At 46.5% G+C, this 19,022-nt stretch overlaps 1 protein-coding gene and 1 pseudogene across 3 annotated transcripts in view; one reads left to right on the top strand and one right to left on the bottom strand.

Moving 5' to 3' along the window:
* The window catches only part of LOC309326512 (C-type lectin BfL-2-like), a 79,513-nt gene that overhangs the window by 25,012 nt on the left and 35,479 nt on the right, over positions 1-19,022 (top strand). The window lies entirely within an intron of this gene.
* Positions 7,695-11,152, bottom strand: LOC309326523 (ribonuclease pancreatic pseudogene; annotated as a pseudogene). Of its 2 annotated transcripts, none has more exons than XR_014161578.1 (2): positions 11,021-11,152; positions 7,695-8,269 (listed from the first exon to the last, which is right to left on the bottom strand). The product of XR_014161578.1 is annotated as a ribonuclease pancreatic pseudogene (transcript). The 2 variants fall into 2 exon arrangements; XR_014161579.1 differs by having other exon boundaries at positions 7,695-8,266; positions 11,021-11,130.

Genomic DNA, 19,022 nt, shown 5'->3' with positions numbered 1-19,022 from the left:
CTAGGCTTGCTTTGAGTAATCAAAGGGAACCACATAAACCACGGGTGGTTCCTGAATTACCAGGGAATATGTTGGGTGTAGACAGTGGCGTAGCGTGGGTTGTCAGCACCCGGGGCAAGGCAAGTAATTTGCACCCCCTAACCCGTGGATTTGCGCCCCCTAACCTGTGGATTTGCCCTAACCCCAGATGTTGCGCCCGGTGCGGCCGGCCCCCCCTGCACCCCCCACGCTACGCCACTGGGTGTAGATGCACTTGAACATGGCTCTCCCCCTTTTTTTCTTGTGGTTGATGTTTTTCAATGTTGAGAAACATTGAGCCTGCTTTAGAAGATGGCAGTAACTGTGACTGTTAAGTTTAAAGTCAGATTACCAGATATATTTTTTTCAATGAATCCAGGGACACTTTTCAACTTCCTACTAAATAGATGGATTTTGTCAGGGGACTGATTTGTATATCCGGGGACTGTCCCTGGGAAACGGGGACATCTGGTAACCTTAGTTTAAAGCTATGTTCATGGGTCATGGAATTCCTGGGATAGCTGTGTGTGATAATATGCCCTTCACTAAGAGTGTTGACTGTTTGCTCATGATTGGGGGTTTGAACACGGCTTTAGAAGCTGTTCATCTGGTGGCAATTTCGTTTTTCAACAAAACCAAGCAACTGAGACTGCTAGAAACTTGAGGTGGTGACCGGCCAGTCAAGTCCACCCAAGCTAGGGCTGGGGGCTCTTCTCCTTACAAAGCATATTAAGGGAGTTCGCTTTATCCATCTACGCTAGCCAATGCCATTTCTACCACAAGAGTGTTTGCTGCCCATCCCAGCTACCTTTAAAAGGACCAGCTGCTGCCTTGCCCGGCCTCCTTCCTCCTTTTCCTCATGTAGAGGAGACTTACCCATTTCTCCCTCCCTTCCTCGGTTTAGAGGCTCTCTCTGGGGCTTGTAGTCGCCACTGGTTATCAGAGCCAGAAAGGAATTTAACTCCCAACAACAGTTGCCTCTAGCCTGAAAAAAATTTTGCTATTCTTTCGGTGAGTAGCAGGAGTTTTACTAGACACTTGTTCTTTGTCAGAACTTGGTGGAAACTGCTGGGTAGACAGCTAAAGAGCAACCCCTTTAAGAGGCCTTAAGAGGTGAACAACCCCTGGTTTTAGCTTGGACTGGGCTGGCCTGGGCTGGTCGCTTGGCCACCTCAAATTTCCAGCACTCCCAGTCACTTGCTTTTATACTATTCCTGGGCCCTTAGTGCTGGATAATGTTCCCAAGGAATGTCCTGGAAGGTGTGCCAGGAAACCCAGCAAGATGGGCAGGGTATAAACAAAATTAGTAGTTGTATCGTCATTGTTGTAGTAGTCTTGGTTTCTGCCCTCATTTAGACCATTATATGGGCTGCCAATGACTACACAGCAACCTTATGTTCATGTTTTAAGTATTTTTTAAGAAGTGCTTGTACTCAGAACCCTTTGCAGTTGTTTTTCAGGTGTGAATTTCTTTGGAAATTGGGCATATAGTTCTTGGGGAGTAGATAACAGCAATGTCAGTAAAGCCTGCCAAATGATAAACCTGAAGCAACAGAGCCTTGGAAGGTTTTCTATTGTCGTTGTTGCTGGGAGGTTTTAAAGGGCCATTATTACCCTTTGCAAAAAAAATGGTGCCTACATTTGCAGACCACCTGAATGAAGCTCACCAATCAAGGACCACCATTTGGGAACCCCTACTGGGGACCATTGTGTTTTTCTGTTCTGCCTTTAGCCAAAAGAACACAAATGCAACAGACAGCAACATTTCCACTGATGTGTTGTCTTTCCCAGTCCTAACTGGAGATGCCAGGAATTGAACCCAGAGCCTTCTGCATGGAAGACATATGCTCTGCCACCGAACTACTGTCCTTTGTAGGGATGGGGAGAGACAGAGAAAAGCGGTGGGATTAAATTTGGATTGTGAGTGGAAGAAAATGAATTTTGAGCTGGGAAAGAGGCATGGAGAAGGAGAAAGCTCCAGTTTCCAGTTTTAAAGTAATCTTTACTTTAAAGTTCTGGTATCTCAGTAAGATAAGCAAGATGAGAGTTTGGTAATGTCTCCCTGAAGCCATCCTGGTATGGCAACAATGCTTGCTCTCGCACAGAGATGAAGAAGCCGTAGAAAGCAAGAAAATGAACAGGGTGCCTCTAACGTTTCTTTGTCACTAGGTGGCAGCAGAAAGCAAGGATTGAATTCTGTGTTGGTTGGGGAATCATCAAGAATGTTGATCAGTAGACAAATATGAACAGTTGCATTTCCACAAATAAGTGCTGTGCTTGGTTCATTTCATTCACAAAACCAGGTTTTTAAAACCAATTTCTCTATTTATGAAAACAAATGAACTGACATTTTTATTTTTATTTTTGCATGCCGCATCAGAGACAAGAAAGTCAAGACTGGAAGTGGGGGGTATTTACATTTTAGACCAGGAGTGGGGGGGGGGTATCAGCCTACGGGGCCACCGTTCCTTCTGTTCAAGCTTCCAGGGGCTCCTTGCCAGCAGTAGGCATAGCAACAAATAAAAAGCTTATCTTTGTGTTGTAGGTTATTTTCTACACACTCGTTGTTGTTGTTTAGTCGTTTAGTCGTGTCCGACTCTTCATGACCCCATGGACCAGAGCACGCCAGGCACTCCTGTCTTCCACCGCCTCCCGCAGTTTGGTCTGACTCATGCTGGTAGCTTCGAGAATACTGTCCAACCATCTCGTTCTCTGTCGTCCCCTTCTCCTTGTGCACTCCATCTTTCCCAACATCAGGGTCTTTTCTAGGGAGTCTTCTCTTCTCATGAGGTGGCCAAAGTATTGGAGCCTCAGCTTCAGGATCTGTCCTTCCAGTGAGCACTCAGGCCTGATTTCCTTCAGAATGGATAGGTTTGATCTTCTTGCAGTCCATGGGACTCTCAAGAGTCTCCTCCAGCACCATAATTCAAAAGCATCAATTCTTCGGCGATCAGCCTTCTTTATGGTCCAGCTCTCACTTCCATACATCACTACTGGGAAAACCATAGCTTTAACTATACGTGCCTTTGTTGGCAAGGTGATGTCTCTGCTTTTTAAGATGCTGTCTAGGTTTGTCATTGCTTTTCTCCCAAGAAGCAGGAGTCTTTTACTTTTGTGACTGCTGTCACCATCTGCAGTGGTCATGGAGCCCAAGAAAGTAAAATCTCTCACTGCCTCCATTCTTCCCCTTCTGTTTGCCAGGAGGTGATGGGACCAGTGGCCATGATCTTAGTTTTTTTTATGCTGAGCTTAGACCATATTTTGCGCTCTCCTCTTTCACCCTCATTAAGATGTTCTTTAATTCCTGCTCACTTTCTGCCATCAAAGGTTGTTGATATTTCTTCTTAATTCCGGTTTGGGATTCATCCAGTCATACAAACACCCTATCTTCCTTCCAGAGAAGCAGCAGACATGATCAGAGCTTAAGGGCACATTCCAGCCATTCAGAATCATCTGGGGTGGCAAGCAAGGCCACGGAAAATTGTGGTTTCAGGAAAGTTCAGAGGGCTGCATTCAGCCCCTAAGCCTGAGGTCCCCATTCTCCTGTGTTAGCCCCAACCTTAATGAGCTTATGGGTGTGCCTTTTTATACAAGTCAGCTTTGCTGTGTTTGGGGGCCCCATTTTTGTCCTGCTCAGGGGGACCCTTGATGTCTGCAGAAATTATTAAGTGGGATCAATGTGCTTGTTTGGAAAAGCATTTCAGGACTGCACCAGTAGGACCCTAAAGATGGCCAGACAAACCAGCAGGCAGCTACAGACCAGCATGGTGGGGTCTAAGAATCTACTGGGAGGGAAAGGAAAAGGGAGAAAAAAGGGGAAAGTTAAAGAGATGCCTATTTCTTAAGTGGGGGAGGGGGACAAGAACCCTTATACACCTTATAGGAAATGTAGTGGCAGAATTTGGAGCATTTGTGGGAAGCCTCTATGGAAACAAAGTTAAATATGATTGGACGAGACCTGATATAAACAGCTGCATTCCAGCTTGTCTGTGACAAGCAGACTGGTACTGTGCATTGTATATCTTTTGAATTATGAACCCCTCCTCCGGCTACACAAATTAAAGATAATCATCTCTGGCCTTGTCTCAGTGTTTCTAGGCAATAGGACACAACGTGGTCCTGCAACGTGGCATTTCTCCTTCCAAGGAATATTGTTTCTTAAAACAAAGTCCTGGTTCTTTGAGATGGCCATCAGTCACTGGGACTTGCTTCTCCTCTTTGGGAACTTTGCGGAGCTTGACCTTTCAAATATCGCCTCGTTCTCTTGCCATTTATACTCAGTTTATACCTGAATATGTTAAAATTAGTATCATTATCAAGGTAACAAGCATATATCCACAAAATCTTCAGACCCATTTTGCAAAATAGTATCTGACTTATTTTGGTGTGTGACATGTATGCACAGTTACCTGGGTAAAACTCATAGGTAGGGATGGAGTGGCTATACTACCAATTTTTGTTGTTCTGGGTATGATATGCAATACTACCTCTTCATTTCTATTTATCAGGACAGCTAAATGGAAATTCCATCTTACAAGTGTGATTCTCCTTCCCAGGGCTATTTTTCTTGAAAAAGAGGTGCTGGAACCTTCCACGACATAGCTGTCAACTTTCCCCTTTTCTTGCAAGGAATCCTATTCGGAATAAGGGAATTTCCGTTAAACAAAGGGAAAAGTTGACAGCAATGCACCACGAACACCCCCCTTGCTCTCTTATAATGGCAACAGCACCATCTGAGAGGATCTAGGACTGAGTTCTGTTGAGTTCCACCTGGGGAAAAAGCCTGCCCTTGCCCACTCCACAAAGACACACAGAGAATTCTTATCTCCATTTTTGGAGACAGTATATATCTCACTGCAGAAAAAAATAGGACTCTCTTCTGGTCGAAGTTCAGGGGCTGCCAATGTGGTGCTCACAAAATATATTTAAGCAAGGGGGACCTCAGGGCAGGGCATTGACTAATATCAATGGGCCCTGCCAGAAATCTGGGATTCTTAACAGCTGCCCAAGAATGACAGGGGCTGCCTCCAGCTTTAGAAAGGAGCAAGTCAAGTGGAAAACTTCTCGTACAGCTGCTTTTCAAGCATGGCACAATTGGAAGTGTTGCCGAGACCTGAGACAAACAGCTGCATTCCATCCCATGGCAGTGGGGTCATCAGCAGCAGAGACTCAACTGTATAGATAACTCAAATGTTGGTCTCCATCCCCTCCCCTTTTGTTGCTTAGGAACCTGCCTTAAACTGCATGATTATCAGAATCATCATCTTGCTTCCACCCCTTCCTCTGCTAAATAAACTTTTATAATCACCCATCTCCCACCATTATGTTAAATTACCCACTGGTTCCCCCCCCCCTTCTTCCTTTCAGGAAATCTGGGGGCTGGTTGACTGTTGGGATTGCCAAATGTTTTATAGTCCCACACCCCCTGCAGCAAGTTATGATGAATCTTTTTCAAGCCAAGAGCCACACTCCTTTCTGGGCGACCTTCTGAGGGCCACATGCCAAAGGCAAGAGGGCCAGAAGTCAAAGTGTGTCGAGCAGCAAATGTAAAATTTACTAGGATATCTTCTGCATGGATCCATGCACACTCCCTTCTATGTCGCATCCAGACAAGCAAGAAAATACCCTCCAACATGCTGCAGATGGAAATCAAGGTGCGTGTTTTTCAGGGCTGTACTCGTGCAAGTATATGTCTTTCAGAGCCACACTCTCGCAGAAGCCAAAATGGGACATCCCAGGAGCCAATCCAAAGCCAGGATGGCTTCTGTAATACCGGGGTGTCCTGCTCAAAACAGGACAGAGTATGCAAGAGGCGTTATCAAAGTTCAAGGATGCATTCAACCCTGGCAAAAATAATGAGTATGTTTATGATTAGTATATTTGTTTATATCCTGCATATCAGTTATTCAGCTAGTGTCATTTCATCAGCTGCATAAAATCCCAGGGACCAAATATCAAACTCCATGCAGACCCAACAGTCTCTGGCATCAAATATTACATTTCCAAACATCAGAAGCTTACAGTTCTACAAATGTTTGCCTGGCTAGGAAGATGACGATTTTGAGTGTGTGATACCTGGGGGGTTGCATTTGGCTCCCAGTCCTGAGGTTCACCCACCTCCAGTTTTGAGGCTGACTTTCTTCATAAATAAGAAGTTAACGCCCAGAATGTACAAGATACTAAGATATTTGAGCGGGCAATATATAAGTGCCACATCTTCTCCTACTCTGGGGAGGAGACATGGGTTTGGACATTCCCAAGTGCCAGATAGGGACGCGGGTGGCGCTGTGGGTTAAACCACAGAGCCTAGGCCTTGCCAATCAGAAGGTCGGCAGTTCGAATCCCCATGACGGGGTGAGCTCCCGTTGCTCAGTCCCTGCTCTGCCAACCTAGCAGTTCGAAAGCATGTCAAAGTGCAAGTAGAAGGTAAACGGTGTTTCCGTGCGCTGCTCTGGTTTGCCAGAAGTGGCTTAGTCATGCTGCCCACATGACCTGGAAGCTGTACGCCCGCTCCCTCAGCCAATAAAGTGAGATTAGCGCCGCAACCCCAGAGACGGCCATGACTGGACCTAGTGGTCAGGGGTCCCTTTATCTTTACCTTTAAGTGCCAGATAAGAGAGGGATTATTAGCTCCCTGATGCTGAGGTCTCCCCGCCCCCAATTTGCAACTTCTGCACTGATTTCCTTCCTTTGCCATGTGTCCTTAGGAAATCCACTCCACAAAATGTCCTGGGTATTGGCCTGGCCAGCTCTAAGTGGTCCAAAACTATGTGATTTTGAGGACCTTATGGGGAGGCAAATTTCCCACATCAGCGAAGATTATGGTGAGTTAGGTGGACGGATGGTTTATCTCAGCACATGCTAAGTCATATTTGGACTAACATGAAGCAGGAAAGAAGAAAAGAAGGAAGGCCAGAGAGGAAGTACAATGGTACCTCGGGTTAAGTACTTAATTCCTTCCAGAGGTCCGTTCTTAACCTGAAACTGTTCTTAACCTGAAGCACCACTTTAGCTAATGGGGTCTCCTGCTGCCGCTGCGCCACCGGAGCACGATTTCTGTTCTCATCCTGAAGCAAAGTTCTTAACCCAAGGTACTATTTCTGGGTTAACAGAGTCTGTAACCTGAAGCGTATGTAACCTGAAGCATATGTAACCCAAGGTACCACTGTAATGTACTTTACCAACCAGCAGTTACCAAAAGAGAGGGAAAGAATGGGTTGCCTTTCTATCCATCTCTCCCAATTGGTTCAGGTAGTATATTGCAAACCTTCTCAATTTACTCCCAACAGGAACATGAGCCAGTTTCCTGATGAAACCCCCCCCCAACCCCCAACCCAAGCTGTGGTTTACAAAAACAAACAAACAAAAATCTGGTCACAGACAGTGTCTATTATGTTCATAATTTTGATTATTCCGGTTCTTGTGGGGAAAAACTGTTTTGTTATGCAGGAGTTCATTAAAGATTTGCCTAATTCTCTCTGAAAAGAACAAGTTTCTCTGATTTCCTGCTTTCACTCGTAAAGAGCTTCTGAGCTCTTCATAGGCAGAACATAGGCACAGAGACACACATTCTGCTTTTGATAGAATGAACTTTATTGAGAGAATAGCCATTGAGGGAAAGCAACAGAATGCATAGTTAGATGCCTGGCGTCATTGCCCTTAGAGCCACAGCTCCCAGCAAAGGGGAAATGAGTATTAAACCAGGAAAAGCCAATGATTCGGATGCATTGCAGGGAGAAATGGCCAAAGAAGCTTTCTGGCTTCAATGGGCAGAGCGTGGCTTGTGTGGTTTTCTGCCTATCACAGCACCTTCTCCAGGTGAACGGGCTTCTTGTTTTCGCAGGTCACACGAACGCGTTTGGAGGTCTCTGTGCCTTTGTATTTGCAGTCCTTAGGAGGTTTACCATTGGTGTAGCTGCAGTCAATCATGGGGAAGTTCTGGTTGCTGTCATAGAATTTACCTTGCCATTGCTTCCCACCATTGCCGCAGACCTGTAGGACAGACTCCTTGTCATGGTTGATGAAAGTATTCCTCGGTTTGCATCTACTTGGGTTCAGATTCCTCTTCACCATCATGAGGTTGCAGTAGGCACTGGGGTTGGAGGCTCGGGTCTGGGGATAATCAATGTGCTTGTTTTGAAAAGCTGCCCAAGACTGCCCTTCGCAGGACTGCACCAGGAGGATGCTGAGAAGGGTGGCCAGACGAACCAGCAGGCAGCGAGAGACCAGCATGGTGGTGTCTAAGACTCTTCTGGGAGGAAAAAGAAGAAGAAGAAAGGGGGAAAACATTAAAGAGATGCCTATTTCTTAAGTTATCTCATACACCTTACAGGAAATACACCTATATAGGACATTTCCTTATAGGAAATGTGGTGATGGAATATGGAGCATTTGTGGGAAGCCTCTATTGAAACAAAGTTAAATATGATTGGCATGAATGGGAGGTCCTGCCCCAATTGACTTTATTCATATGGATAAATGACAAAATATATTTAAGCAAGGGGGACCTCAGGGCAGGAATTAGTCATTGGACCCTGCCAGGAGTCTGGGATTCTTATTTTTTAATATACAGTGGTACCTCGGGTTACATATGCTTCAGGTTACATACGCTTCAGGTTACAGACTCTGCTAACCCAGAAATAGTACCTCAGGTTAAGAATTTTGCTTCAGGGTGAGAACAGAAATTGGGTGGAGGTGGCGCAGTGGCAGCAGGAGGCCCCATTAGCTAAAGTGGTGCTTCAGGTTAAGAACAGTTTCAAGTTAAGAACGGACCTCCGGAACTAATTAAGTGCCGTACTTAACCCGAGGTACCACTGTATATAAATGAATTTATTGGCTTTACATATAATCACATTACGTAACATTGTAGCCTCTTTTTTTATCTCTTTGGCTCAACTGAGCCTAACGACTTCACTCCATCCAATCTGATGGTTTCCAAAATTAAACTTTACATCTTTACATTTTGCTTCGTTTCCTATCCTTGTTACAGCATTACCTAAAATATTATATTACTCAACCTGAACAGGTAGCAATTTCATCTTACAAATCTTCAGATAACCCTGCTAATGATGGGAATCTGGGGTTCTTAAGAGCTGCACCAGGCGCTGGCACCAGCTGTGTTCACAGAGCAGCCTTCATTCAAATCCACAGCCGGGGCTTTAAGGAGACTGAGGGCTTAGCCACACTTTAATTTCCATGTATTGTGATGTATCACTAAAGAACGAGCTCTCCCTTAGACAGGAGTGGGTCAAGTGGAAAACCACTCGGACCTCTGCTTTCTAAGCATGGCACAATTGGAAGTGTTGGCAAGACCTGAGACAAACAACTACATCCCATCCCCAGCAACAGAAACTCAGAGACTCAACTATTGACTGTTGTTGGTTGACTGTTGTTGGTTGACTGTTGTGATTGCCAAATGTTTTATAGTACACACACAGACACAAAATGCATCCTGCTGCAGCAAGTTATAATGAATCTTTTTCAAGCCAAGAGCCACATTCCTTTCTGGGCTACCTTTTGAGGGCCACATGCCAAACACAAGCAGGGCAGAGGTCAAAGTGTGTCAAGCAGCAAATGTAAATTTTACTAGGATATCTTCTGCATGGGTTCATGAACACTCCCTTCTATGTCGCATCCAGACAAGCAAGAAAATACCCTCCAACATGCTGCAGATGGAAATCAAGGTGCCTGTTTATCGGGTCTGTGCTCCTGCAAGTATATGTCTTTCAGGGCCACACTCTCGCAGAAGCCAAAATGGGACATCCCAGGAGCCAATCAGAAGCCAGGGTGGCTTCTGTAATACCGGGGTGTCCCGCTCAAAGCAGGACAGAGTATGCAAGAGGCGTTATCAAAGTTCAAGGATGCATTCAACCCTGACAAAAATAATGAGTATGTTTATGATTAGTATAATTGTTTATATCCTGCATATCAGTTATTCAGCTGGTATCAGTTCTGCAGCTGCATAAAATCCCAGGGACTAAATATCAAACTTCATTGCAGACCCAGCAGTCTCTGGTATCAAATATTAGATTTCCAAACATCTGAAGCTTACAGTTCTACAAATGTTTGCCTGGCTAAGAAGATGACGATTCTGAGTGAGAGAGACGTGGGGGGGGGGGACATTTAAGTGGTCCAAAACTATGTGATTTTGAGGACATTATAGGGAGGCAAATTCCCCACATCAGCGAACATAATGGTGAGCTAGGTGGACCAGTGGTTTATCCCAGCACATGCTAAGTCATATTTGGACTAACATGAAGCAGGAAAGAAGAAAAGAAGGAAGGCCAGAGAGGAAGTAATGTACTTTACCAACCAGTAGTTACCAAAAGAGAGGGAAGAATGGGTTGCCTTTCTATCCGTCACCCCCCAATTGGATTTAAGTAGCATATTGCAAGCCTTGTGCATTACTCCCAACAGGAAGATGAGCCAGTTTCCTGATGAACCCCCCCCCCAACCCCCAACCCAAGCTGTGGTTTACCAAAAAAAAACACCTTAAAAAAAGAATATCTGGTCACAGACAGTGTCTATTATGTTCATAATTTTGTATATTCCAGTTCTTGTGGGGGAAAAGGTGTTTTGTTATGCAGGAGTTCATTAAAGATTTGCCTAATTCTCTCTGAAAAGAACAAGTTTCTCTGATTTCCTGCTTTCACTCGTAAAGAGCTTCTGAGCTCTTCATAGGCAGAATGTAGGCACAAAACGTAGGCACATTTTGCATTTGATAGAATGAGCTTTATTGAGAGAATAGCCATTGAGAGAAAGCAACAGAATGCTTAGTTAGAAGCCCGGCATCATTCCCTTCACCTCTGCCTACCAAGGAGATGGGGGGACAGCCCCCATTTCCTCAAGGGCTGTGCTTCTTTATTTGTGAAGGATCTCATTTCAGATTCCTCTGGCTGCAAATCAGCTGCTTAGAGGAGCCAGAACCCCAAATGTGAATGAATGAATTATTGTATCCTGCTCATCTGGACTGGGTTGCACCAACAGAATATACACAACTTACCCAAGTTCAATCCGGTCTTGAGTTATGCATGCGACCTCTCGAAGAGCCAAGTCTGTCCTTCAAGCCGCTGCTGCCCAAAGCTTAAAAGGGGCAGGGCACGGGAAAAAGAAGAAATGAACTTCAAGCCACTTGCCCAATAGGAGTTTACCAGAGAATTAAAAAAAAAATTGAATTGGAAATGTTTGAAAGTTAACCAACAATTATGCAACATGGCTCTGTAAAAAAGGAAGAAGAATGTAACACTGATAAGAAAGGGGTGTGGTGGTAAAATGAACAGGGGGCAATGTTTGCCTACACCTGCTGATTTCTGTATATCGCTCCAGATATGCACCAGAGCAAGCCAGGGTCATTGTTTCACTAGCCAAGCTGACAAGCTTCCAGAACTTGTTGCTAGTTCATTTCCAGGCCCAAGTCGAGGTTCCCACATTAGTTTTCTTGTGGGGAGGTGGGGGCTTTTGCAGCCATTACTGTGCCCTTGGTTGCCACCGCATTTCTGAGCCCAATTTAAAGTGCTGTTTTTAATCTTTAAAGCCCTAAACGACTTTGACTCAAGGTGTGGAGAACTGAGGCTGCTCGGTGGTCACAAAATGCTAATTAATGCGGTGAAATGGAAAACCAGGGGGGAAGCAAATGCAGTGGAGTCTCCTGGATGAGGCCATGCCTGGCTAACTGGCTGCCGGAAAACCTTAACCAAAGCCCTCTTCATGGAACATTCTGTTGCAGGACCCACTCATTTCAATTCTTTTTCAAAAAACAATCCTGTCATTTCATTGACTTGTATTCCTTTGCACTTCACCAAAGGTGTAAGCAATCTTAAATGTCTCTTTTTGGACAGAAAAAATGGTGTAGACGTTATTCAAATGCACAAATGATTAACAAGGCAAAGCGTGTTCTCCAATAAATGAGAGCACGTGTTGCGATGTGGGCTGCCGGGCCAGGCCTCTAGTTGCCAGGCAGGTTAATAGTTGTTGCCTGGCATTGCGATTGGATAACCGGGTTGCTGGGGCAAATTGTATGTTGCAAATTGGGTGGGTGGGACCATAGTCTTTAAATATCAGTGCACTCTGGTTTCTCTTTCTCTTTGCAGAGTGCATCAGATCAATCGGATCAGAGCCAACACTGCAGGAGACCTTGGTGATATTTGTGCCTTATTCCCTTTCCCTTCACCATTTCTTCCCTGCCTAACCCACGCTGTGGGTGAATTTAGGCCCACAGGGCAAGGTTGGTTGGGGGGTGCAGGGAATTAGGCTTACCTTATTTTCTTGTTGTCGTTTAAAGCCGTCCTCGGCTCAAGCGGCTCCGGGGAGGCGGCACGCCTTCAGGGTCCTTTTTTGAATTTAATTTAATAGCTGGCCGGTGCTCCCCAATATTTAATTGAATTTAATTGAATTTATTCGGCCCATTTGGGCCTCCCGGGACACCGGGCGGCCTTCGGGGGCTCTGGGCGGCCCCTGCGAGTGCCCGGGCACCCGGGCCGCGGCCTCCACGCGGCCTAAATTTAGGCCTTTTGCCGCTGCGGCCTTCCCCGGTCTTAAATTTTGTCCTCGGACCTAGGGAGACCGGGGGGGGGGGAGGCCTGCTGGGCCCTTGGAGCACTCCTGGTGCCGTGGCCAACTCAAACAGCCAGGCCGCGGCCTCCATTTTCGGCCCTCGGCGGCTGTTTGTTGTGGGGGCCTATTCTGGTCTTTTAAAATCCATACGGCCACTGGGGGTGCTTGGCACGGCCCCTGCGGCCTTTAGGTGACCCCCTTTTGGGGGGTAAGGGGTATTCTGTTTTGTTTTTTGCCCCTGGGGGGCTGGCGCTATAAACGCGGCCTTCCCAGCTCTCCGGTTCTCTGCACATCTTTTTTCAGCGCTTTACGAGCGTTATTTCTCAATTAATTGTGCAACAGTGGCCTCCTGTGGCCACTAGCTGCAATTGCACTTAGCAAGCATTCTTTTCCAATTTATTGTATAACAGTGACCTCCTGTGGCCACTAGCTGCAATTGCGCTTAGCAAGCATTCTTTTCCAATTTATTGTATAACAGTGACCTTCTGTGGCCACTAGCTGCAATTGCAGCCTTTAACTTTATTGCTGTGCTGAGAGCGCCATCTGGTGGCGTCTGAAGGGTACTGCACCCTGATTTATTTTATTTCAAAACAAAATAAAAAAATTCCTTCCAGTAGCACCTTAAAGACCAACTAAGTTAGTTCTTGGTAACTTAGTTGGTCTTTAAGGTGCTACTGGAAGGAATTTTTTTATTTTGTTTTGACTATGGCAGACCAACACGGCTACCATAGTCAAAACAAAACAAATTCCTTCCAGTAGCACCTTAAAGACCAACTAAGTCAGTTCTTGGTATGAGCTTTCGTGTGCATGCACACTTCTTCAGATAAGATAAGTGGTATCTGAAGAAGTGTGCATGCACACGAAAGCTCATACCAAGAACTGACTTAGTTGGTCTTTAAGGTGCTACTGGAAGGAATTTGTTTTATTTTATTTCAGTTTTATTGTTCTTTTGAAGCAAATAGGTGCTGTTGCTTCTATTTGATTTAAGTGGTCTCTTTTCGGGCCAATCCTTTTCTTTCTTTATTTATTTTATTTACCCTTTTACTTCTTTGTGATTTGATTTGGCTTACTCATTTTATTTAATTTTAATTTAATCGGAGTTTAATTTATTTTATTTACTGGATTAATTTTGGATTGAAATTAATCAATTTTTAATTTTAATTTTAATTTTAATTTTTTTAATTTTTTTAATTTTATTTTTTTATTTTTGTTTTTATTTTTATTTTATTTTTATTTTTATTTTTATTTTTATTTTTATTTTTATTTTTATTTTTATTTTTATTTATTTTTATTTTTATTTTTATTTTTTTATTTTTATTTTTTTATTTTTAACTTTGCCATTTTACTAAAGTCCAGCTTTCTTGCTAACTTTACTGTCTTTTATTATCAGACATGGCCCCAAAAAAGGCTGGGAAAACGGCGGTGACAGTCGTCTCTGCTAAGCAGCCCATTAAGGGCCCATCACAATCCCTGCGTTCTCCAACCCCACCTCAGTATGGGGGTCAATTGGAATCACTGGTTCCAGGGATATCAAGTGACCCTGTAGCTTTGGCACGTCTTGCTGCGGAGGTGGACGGCCTTATCCGACGCTGTGCTTCCCGACCATCGACTTCGCTGGTGCCTGCTCCTACGGTGCTTGTCTCTTCCCCGGTTCCATCATCATCTAGTGAAGATGGGAGTGAAGTTGCAGGGGCTGAGGATTTGCTGTCGGAACCCCCGCCCCGGTCCCTTGCCTTACCGGTGCCTCAGGTTGGCTCAGGGAGGGGAAGACACTCAGCTAGGTGACGTTTAGGGAAGCGGGCCAGGGGATCGACTCCTTCCAGGACAATTTTGCCAGCTCAGTCCTCCCCTGTTTTACCGTCGGGTTTGGGTCTCTCACATGATTTTTCTATTCAGTCTACCTCAGGTGCCGCACAAGTTGAGGCAGATATGGACTCTTCAATGGAGGACAGCTTGCCTGTTCCGGCTAAATCTTCTTCTGGGGGGCATCGCCGCCGTAAGAAGAGTTCCAAAAGACGTACCAAGAGGAGGAGGGGCGAGTCGTCATCTTCTTCCACGGGTACATCTTCTGAGAGTTCAGGGGATGAGGCCGATGCCTCCCTAGGTCTTTATTGGGGTTTTGGAGAGCCCATTGGTGGTTTGCCAAAATGGGCATGGCAACGCAGGGCTAATTCACATAGGGCCAGGTATGGGGCAATCCTTGACTGCCGCGATGGCAGATTGGTTCCTGATGTAAGAGTCTCTACTAACTCTGTAAGAGACATTATACCAGGGGCTCATTTGTCTTCTAAAGTGCGGTCCAGGATTTTGGATGGTCGCTATGTGGACATTTTTGATCTGGCACCACCAACCGCAAGCCTGGATGCTCTTGACAAAGCTGTATCTGCCCCTAAGAGACAGACTGCACTTAGAAAGACAGATAGGACTTTTGAGCGCTGGCTGGATAGCTTCCAGGTCTTTGCTGGGGTTGTCTCGGCTTCTTATCCTCAGAGAGCTTTGCATCTCTTTGTGTACCTGTCTATTGTCCGCTCGGCGCAGGCCATGGCTGGCGGTGAGGCAGCAATCCTTTATGATGAAAATTTTCGACGTCGCGCTGCAAAAAACCCTACGGCTCGATGGGACCGCAGGGATTTGGACGTGTGGACCACTTACGTGGTCCCACATTTTGAGAGGAAGGCCCTGGAACAGCCCAAGCAAAAGGCAGCCCCTGTTCAGCCCAGACGTAAGATAATCTGTTGGGGTTTCAACAAAGGAGAGTGCCAACAGCAGCCTTGCAGATATCCCCATGTGTGTGATAAGTGTGGCGGGAGTCAACCCGCTACCAATTGTCAAGGGGGTAAGCGGCCCTTTTGAGGGGGGAAAGGGGGAGCTCAGCAACCCCCAAAGGCCACACCCTCTACCTCTTCCGCTGGAATTGGAAAGTAGTGACTTACTGTCTATGGCATATACACTGATAAAACTGTCGGCATTGTTGCCTTGGCTGCAGTCTTATCCCAACCGCGAGGCTGCAGCTTATTTGAAAGAAGGGTTTTCAGTGGGTTTTAGGATTCCTGTAGCCACGGCGCCCGTGGCACGGAATCCTCACAATCAGAAGTCCGTACGGGAAATGCCAGATATTGCCCGCAGGAAGATTGGAAAGGAGTTGGCTTTACATCGTATGGCTGGCCCTTTTGCAGTACCCCCATTTCCTAAGTTGCATATTTCGCCTTTGGGTATTGTCCCAAAGAAGGCTCCAGGGGAATTTCGCCTTATTCATAATTTATCTCACCCTAAAGGCACGTCAGTAAATGATGTTATTCCCTCGGAGCTTTGCTCAGTGAAATATGCATCCCTTGATCAGGCGATCAATATGATCAGGAAATTTGGCCCCGGGGCCTTGCTGGCAAAGTGTGACATTGAGTCGGCTTTTCGCTTGCTGCCTGTTCATGCTGAGGACTTTTGGCTGTTGGGTTTCCAATTTGAGGGGAAGTTTTATTTTGACAAAGCTATGCCTATGGGCTGTTCCATTGCATGTGCTGCCTTTGAGTGTTTTAGTACCTTTTTGGATTGGGCCTTGCGTGTTAAGACCGGCCTAGGGGGCGTGTCCCATTATTTGGATGATTTTTTGTTGGCCTCAGCACACGACACGGGCAACTGCGTTGTGTTACTTGAGGCCTTTGCTTCCCTTATGGAAGAATTGGGGGTCCCCTTGGCGGTGGAAAAAACTGAAGGCCCAGCGACCCAATTGACATATTTGGGCATCCGGTTGGATACCAATGCCCAAACATCCTGCTTACCTCCAGATAAGATAATTATGTAGCGTAAGGTTATTTGGGAGATTATTTCTTTGCGGAAGGTTACTCTGAGGCAGCTTCAGTCATTATTGGGTCATTTGAATTTTGCATGCAGAGTGGTGGCACCTGGTCGCCCCTTCTGCTCCTGTCTGGCCAGGCTCACGGCTGGACTACGGGCCCCACAGCATCGGGTGCGATTGTCCGCGCAGGTACGGGCGGACTTGCAGGTCTGGCTGGAATTCCTGGAGGAATTCAATTGTGTATCCTTGTGGCAGGACGTTTTGAACCTCCACAATGATTTTCAAATGCACTCTGATGCTGCTGGTTCCTTAGGCTTTGGATTGTACTGGAATGGAAGATGGTGTGCCATGCGTTGGCCGCCTGAATGGCAAGGGGAAGCAATTACGCGAGACTTAACATTTCTCGAGTTTTTTCCCATTGCAGTAGCAGTGCATTTATGGGTCACTGAATTCAGGGATCGTCGGATATGTTTCTGGTCCGACAACCAGGCGGTGGTGAACGTGCTGACAAAACAGTCGTCCCGCTCTCCCAGGGTATCGACCCTTCTCCGGGCCTTCGTCCTTCATTGTCTGAGGTTTAATATTGTGTTTTCGGCACACTTCATCCCCGGTATATCTAACGAGATTGCTGATGCTCTATCCCGTTTTCAGATGGAGCGATTCTGGTCCCTGGCTCCAGAAGCTCAGAAGCTTCCAGAGTATCTTCCACCGCACCTCTGGAATCTTGGCAACACTTAGTCATGCAGGGAGTAGCAGCTTCCATTTCTACGTCCACTTTGCGGTCCTATAAAAAAGCTTGGGCTGACTTTTTAAAATTCACGCAGTCGGCGTCCAGCAATTTTAAACCCCCTCCTACCACTTCTCAAGTCTTGCAATACTTAGCTCATTTGTTTCAGCTGGGCCGCGCTGCCAGAACTTTGAGAATTCATTCTGCAGCAATTTCTTTTTTCAGCAAGCCCTTGTTTTACAAGGATCCTTGTAAAAGGTTTGTGGTGCGTAAGGCCATGGAAGGGTGGGGCAGACTTGCCCCCCCCCCAGGACGGCTGCCAGGCATCCTGTCACCTTTGAGTTGTTATCCAGAATGCGCTCCAAGTTGAGGAGTGTGTGCTGGTCTAAATATGAAGCACGCCTTTTTTCAGCGGAGTGCAATTCTGCTGGTGGTTCCCGTGGGTTGCTCTTCCAGGATATTAGCATATCCCCCCCTGGAGTTGAGACTATTAGTGCGCAACTCAAAAACTGACCAGTTGGGTCGGGGGAGGTTATCCGCCTCCCTGCCACTGGGGAGGCGGGCCCATGCCCGGTCAAGGACATGAGGTACTTGGCCTTGAGGCCTCCTGGGGATGGTCCCTTGCTCTTGCATGAAGGTGGTCGCCCTCTGGCGCGTCACCAGTTCGCAAAAATCATGCGTAAGGTTATCGCGGAGTGTGGAATCTCGGCATTTGGTTTTGCCCCTCATTCTTTTCGCATAAGGGCAGCGACCATGGCAGCCGATTGGGGTTTGTCAGCCGCCAGGATTAAGGATCTGGGGAGGTGGAAATATGATGCCTTCAAGGGTTATGTGCGTAACAAACGTTGATTTTGTTACTAATGCTTGTTGTTTCCACTTGTAGATCCCTCGCCGGTCCGCGTCTGGGTAGTGGGACACAGCATTATTCATTGGGCTGGCATCAGAGCGGGGCAATCTGCCAGGGGATCGTGTCTCGGCCTCCCCCAGCACGTGCAAGTGTCATGGATTTCCAGACGCGGAATGCTGTGGGAAGAGTTTTTGCCACTTATTGAGCGTCGGCTGCTTTCTTCCCCTCCCCCTTGGGCCATGGTAGTACAGCTGGGGGAAAATGATGTGGCAACTGTTGATTGCCTTTCTTTGCGTTCCATTATCATGAAGAACTTGGAGCATTTGGCCGCCTTGCTTCCTTCTGTGAGAATTATTTGGTCTCACTTGTTGCAGGGGCAATCCTGGCGTGGCGTTCCCCGCCCAGAGGCTGCTGAGAAGGCCAGAAAACGCATTAACTCTGCAGTGTGCAAGAAGGTTTTGGAGCTGGGTGGTTTGGTGATTCCCCACCCCAGCATTTATTTTAAGGCGGTAGCCCTTTACCGGGCGGATGGAATGCACCTTTCTGATTTGGGGAATGATATTTGGTTGGATGCTGTGGCTGAAAAATTAGGTTCCTGGTTGGGTTTGTGAGTGGTTGGCGGCGAGCGTTAAAGCTCGGGTGGCGGTTAGGCATTGGTTATAATATGCTGGTGGTGGAGGGGTCAGGTTAGGCCGTGCCTGCCCCTCCCGTTGCGCTGAAGGGAATTCCGTTAAAGGAATCCTGGGGCTTGCCATGATTTCGTCCAATCCCTGTCATGGGACCAGGGCCGCCCAATCCCTGTCATGGGAATCCTTGTCATAGGACCGGGCCGGCAAGCTTTCGGGGAGCTGCTGGGGTGAGCGGCGTGGGTCCGACGCTTAGCTCAAATGACCCCCAAGTTAGACTTTCCCTTCTACTGGCTACCGATCAGACCTTGGGATGTCAGTTCTGTCCCAGGCGGGGGGACAGATAGTCATAACCAATGTCTAAACAACCACTCACTGATTATGTATTTTAATAAAGTTGTGGCCAAAATAGTGCCCAAAAACCAAAACTAAATTACGTGTTATGTGTGAAGTCATTTG

The sequence above is a fragment of the Podarcis erhardii genome, assembly GCF_964252035.2.
Source record: "Podarcis erhardii genome assembly, chromosome: 13".
Classification (NCBI taxonomy): Eukaryota; Metazoa; Chordata; class Lepidosauria; order Squamata; family Lacertidae; genus Podarcis; species Podarcis erhardii.
The sequence above is the reverse complement of the archived record's forward strand: the minus strand, read 5'-3'. Positions and strand labels throughout refer to the sequence as shown.